Here is a 5,330-nt window from a genome sequence, read left to right as displayed (position 1 = left end):
ATACATTACAACAAAGGCCAGGCGCTTCGCTTCTGCTGTACAGTTAGCTAAATGGTGTAGGCTTTCTGCCCCATCTGTACCAGCGCTGGTTTGTCACTCAGACCGCAACACCTTGACTGCATTGTGTTCTTACTTCCGAACAAAACCAAACCACCTTCAGCAACACCTGATGAGACTTGTTTATTAGGTTTATACTGGTTTTGAGAATTCTTACATCTTTTGATATGTAAACGCTTTCCCTCACTCAGTCTGCCCACATCACTCATTTAACCCACAAGATGCTGCAGTTGCAAGCAGCACACCACTTATCCATACAACACACGTGCCAGTGATGCTGTAGCCATGCTGGTGAACTCTGTCACACTGGAAGGGCACTCTGCAGAGAACATCTGGAACACAACTGAACTAACTGGCTATCTATAAAAAGTGATGTAGCTTTTCTAAATAAGTTTTGAAGGAGTAATGTAGTCAGATCTTTAATGTTGAGAGGAAGAGGGGAAATTAGAAGATTACTGCATAGAGAGCTTTTTACTTACTTTTGGAAAACAAGAATTCCCAAGCTCTGTTTGAATGCATTTAAGACTATCACTACAGGCCACTGAACACAGGGTATTACCCAAACAGGTTATGCAGTTCCTTCTCAGGAGTCACATCACCCAACCATCCCTATGTAGGGTGAAGGAAGGATCCTTGCTTCAAAACATAAACACTACTTATGACTCATCTCTGTTGAGCAAGTTTTAGGGAACAAGGTGGGACTTCTGCTAAAGCCAGAAGTCACGTTAACAGCCTGCAGGGAAAATGAATAAACATTTCTCACAGGGTAAACTAACTGCTTCTTGCTGGGCCTGCTTTATTCACCACCTCGAGGGCACACAAAGATAATTTTGTTATTGTTTATTAACAGCCTGTCTCAGAGCTGATGGGGAGATGCTTCCCATGCAATGGAAAGCCCTGCAGCCCTTCAGGCTGCTCAGTCTTCCTGCACAGATCAAGCATGCAGCAGACTCAACAAGCCTTGTAGCATTGCCCATGCCAGCTCAGCTGTCTCCTCCCGACACCCGGGCTGCCTAGTGCTGCTAGGCATTTGTTTTCCACGCTCAGCCAGCTCAAGCTCTCTCCACTCGGAACTGCAATATGTGGGGCCTTTTTGTAGCTGCCCTTAAAACAGACTCATGTAGTCTGTCCCGGCTTCGCCTCGAGTATCCTACTGGGTGACCTACTGCATGCTACACAAACACAGGAACTTGCCAAGCTATCAGTTCAGCAAAGAGCAGGCTGAGGTGTGAGCTGCTAGATGCAGAGGACTGCAAGAGCTGACAAAATGCTTGGCACAGCACAAGGCACTAAGGAAGACAAAGCCCAACCTCAGTGTGAAACCTAACCCAACTCCCATGTGTGTTTGTATAAGGCAGGCAGCTCTTGAGGACAGTGTCATGCTTTCATGAGTGTTTATGCAGTGCCTAGCACAACAGAGTCCTAATCCAAACCGGAGCTCTTAAGTGTCACAGTAATGCAAATTAAATAACACTAATAATATGCTTTCCCTCTGTGCTCACCAGGTCAGGCATGAGGGAGGGACACTTATTGTCCTTGTTGGGAAGGGCCAGGGCTTCACACCAAGCTGAGACGCACCTTCAGGCTAACCTCAGTTAGCAAGTTACTGCCCACCAGCTGAGCTGCAATGCCTGACCTGCAGTCGCATCTCCTCCCAAGAGGTGAAACATGTTAGTTTATACCCAAGAGAAAAGTTAATGTCATTTATCTCGTTCTTGCCTCAGCTAAAAGCACGTGTTTGTACAATTACCAGGGTTCAGCTAACACTGGTATTTTAGCAAGCCACAGCAACTTGGCTGTGTCAGAGTCTATAGGGCCTTTTTTTAGAAAATAGATAAGATGGAGTTGGTACAGAAAAGCTTTCTGCAGACAGTTGCTGGAAGTGTTTTCCCTAGTGCTTTATAAAATAGTGTGAGTTGTCACAAAATGTAATGAAAATTTTAGAACTTCTAACAATATTTTAGACTCTAAAAGAAAATGTTTTGGTAATTTGCACCTATTCTTTAATACAACTTTATTAGTTGGCCCGTCTCCCACAGGCAGAGTGCTGTATGGCAGGTAATCCTACAGACGTTAAGCTTGTAACAGAGTTCACCACTTGCCATGAAACTGTATTATAGTGAATGAAGAAACTGCATTATAGTGAATGAAAGCTAAGGATCTGTACATAAGTGTCCATTTCACCTCTTCTAGTTACAGGAGGCAGGGAAGAATTATTAAAATAATTAAACATGCACATCTACATTGTTAATCAAAACCAAACTTTTTCTAGACATTTGACAAACAGTATTTGACCACTCCCTGAACTTCAGCTGACAGTAGAAAGCCACCTTCACAAATAATATCAATGCCAGAAAAACATAATTAGATACCTTATCCCCAAGTAATATAGAAAAGAATATATATAAAACAAATGTGCAGCATTCAGATAATTGCATCCAACAGATGTCTTCAGTTAGCTGTTCACATAAGAGAGATATAATTTGAGAAGAGACTCCAGACACTATAAGAGATCAGCATTGTGCCTTTTAGCACTGCAGAGTTTTAAATAGGGAGGTTTAAGAAGGGAAGCAAGATGGTAGTTTTTCTTCAGTAACAAGTAACAGCTTTTTTGAAGGGGAGAAAAATGAGCGATGCTAGGGTACGATTAAAAGTAAGTATTGTGGTAGGACATTTGCTGATAAGTTCTGCAGGTAAATGCGCTGGGTTAATGGTCTCTTTCATATTGTAAGAGTATCCTCAGTGGGATTTGCTTCCTTGGCCGCTCTCGGTCCCCTCCCCCAGCACTGTGAAATGAGAAATGCAGTGTTTTTCGTGACTGGAGCAGGAGGGATCTTGTTATTGTGGCTGCATCACCCCTCCAGGACACAGTTCAGTGGAAGTTTGTCATGTGGCTGAGCAGAAACGATGAATGCAGGTTTTATGAAGTTCATTCCCCAAATACAAAGGAACAGGGGGAAACCCCCCACCACCACATTCATGGCTACAGGCTGCGAGAGCACACAGTTCACAGCCTGAGCTCTACATTGATCACTGTCAAGCTCCTGGGCTGCAATGCACCTGCGAGCTCTCCCCCGCTCCCTGAGCACAAGCCTTTACCTGCACTCCCTCCTCCGGTCACAGCACCCCCACACACACAGCTCCTTCTTTCTAGCTCCTCTCCTTTTCTAGCTAGGGGCACTGGGTGCTTTAGTGTTCCCCTGACACCTAGCCTGGATCTGGGCAGAACTGAATCACCCCTCTACTTAGAGGCAAGTGGATATTCACTAGTTAACACACACACACCCCCCTCGCCTTGTTTCTCGACATCTCTGCTGCCCTTGCCCCTTACCTCGGGTATTGCTTCATTTCCTGTTTGCTTCCAGCAGCCACCTCCTTTGCTGTAGCTGTGTGCCATTATGCAGGCTAATATCAAACAGGTGGAAGAGGTAAACATTAAAAAAAAACCCAACAACCCAACATGTCCTTCCTCTCCTCAATGGGCACGATGATATTGTCAGGAAATGGGTAACAGCTGCAGGTGCTAGAAACGAGCTACATGTATAGGAACGCCTGGAGTTTGCGTGTCGAAAACACACAGGCAGCTATTTACTGTGAATAGGTTATTTTCAACGGGTAAGCACCAATACAACGTCTCCTTGAGAAAACACCCTGTGCACACTCCTACTCTAAGAACAGCCACCTTGCACTGACCAAGCCCCCTGTCCCAGGGGTCTGGCGCAGCCCCCCCAGCACACAGCATCGCAGAGCTGACACCTGGCATGGGAACTGCCACCCCACCACTGCCCTGGCTGCAGCCATACCCTGACCTCCCTTCAGTGTGTTTCTCTCTGCGGGATTTTGGGGCTTGGTTGCAGGAAGGAGGTGGCAGTACTGGGGAAAAGTAAATGTCCTCCTGCTGTGGTGGGTCCGTACACAAGTCTGCATGTACCTACATCTGCATGCACCAGTCAGATCTGACCATTAGAGGTTCATGATTGCATCAGATGCTGGGCTTTATAGACTAGGCGCTCCGCTTAACAGTTTTGCTACATGGGCCGGATTATTCCATTTGTTGACATCCATGTGACAATAACTAAAGGCACTCATCTTCTCTAGGAGGAAGGCAAGCACAGCATGGTGATCTCAGGACTCGCTCCCTTGGCTTTACTTGTTCACTCAAGTCTGGGAAACCATATCCCTGAACCCATTTCACCAGCCTCTTTTGGAAATCAGTATCATTGTCAGCTGTCAATAATTCACTCCATTTACTGCTCTCAGCTGCTGAGGAAGGACACAGCAGAGCCTAAGTCAGGTAAGGTTACTGCGTGATAACAGCAATTCTTAAGTCAACGAGTATAATGAGGCTCTCCCTAGACAGTGACAAGCTTTGGATTTCCTATAGAAACAAGCGATTGTGCCTGTGTCTGTTTGTGCCTGCTGTGTTGCGGACTCCCCCTCCTCTCCTCCCCAGGTCTGGCTCCCCAGCGCCAGCCCCAGCCCCAGCCCAGCGGTGGTGAAGCTGAGCGGCTGTGGGCACTTGATGCTGATTAAATTCTGCTGACTGAGGAAGATGTCAAATTCTACCCAAAGCAGAGAGCCGCCAAGGAAAAGCTGCTTTTCTTTGCTTTTGACAGCTGGAGCCATGAATTTAAGCAGAGGTCTCACCTTCAGGCAAGTCAACAGCTGGGCAGGGAGCAGTCTTTCTTAAAGAGACAGTGTGCTGCATTTTCTGGAGTTTAGTGCTGCCAGGAGGTGAACGAGTTGAAGTGGAAGAGAATATTTATGTAAAAACCCAGGTGCAGCTGGTTTTTTTGTTGTCTTTTTTTTTTTCCTCTTTTACTAGAGGAGGACCAAGTAACAAACAAGAAAGAGGAAATGAAAACACAGTCTTAATTCCCACCCTTGGTGTTTCTCATCTTCCATTTCCCCTGCATTACGTACAGGGAGGAGACGCAGCCCACATCTGTATGGGAAGTTCCCAAAGTCCTTTCCCTAAGAAGACCATGCACTGCGTCACATCTACTTCTATATTTGTGTACCAGCCATGCTTCAGGAATCAGTGGCTCTGTGGACCAGTAATGGGGTCTGTAAGACCTTTCCCTGTTTTTAAACCTGTCTGTGTACAAAAGCCATCCAAACCTCCTACTGCTGAGGAAGTGCTCGCTTGCCTTTGTGATGTGACACCTGAGGACAATGGTCACACAGTGGACACTGGACAGGAGTCCCAATAATAAAATATCGCTGCTATAACTAAATGCCCATCACTGCAGTTCTTACTGGAAGTATCACCT

The 5,330-nt window shown here is 46.0% G+C and overlaps 1 long non-coding RNA gene across 1 annotated transcript; it reads right to left on the bottom strand.

Moving 5' to 3' along the window:
* Positions 1–1,172: 1,172 nt before the first annotated feature.
* LOC129736513 (uncharacterized) lies at positions 1,173–4,806 on the bottom strand. Its single transcript, XR_008733226.1, has 3 exons — positions 4,705–4,806; positions 3,389–3,462; positions 1,173–2,843 (listed from the first exon to the last, which is right to left on the bottom strand). It is a non-coding gene; the product is annotated as an uncharacterized LOC129736513 (long non-coding RNA).
* Between the last annotated feature and the right edge of the window lie 524 nt (positions 4,807–5,330).

This window comes from Falco cherrug, chromosome 7, assembly GCF_023634085.1.
Source record: "Falco cherrug isolate bFalChe1 chromosome 7, bFalChe1.pri, whole genome shotgun sequence".
In the NCBI taxonomy this organism is placed as follows: domain Eukaryota; kingdom Metazoa; phylum Chordata; class Aves; order Falconiformes; family Falconidae; genus Falco; species Falco cherrug.
The sequence above is the reverse complement of the archived record's forward strand: the minus strand, read 5'-3'. Positions and strand labels throughout refer to the sequence as shown.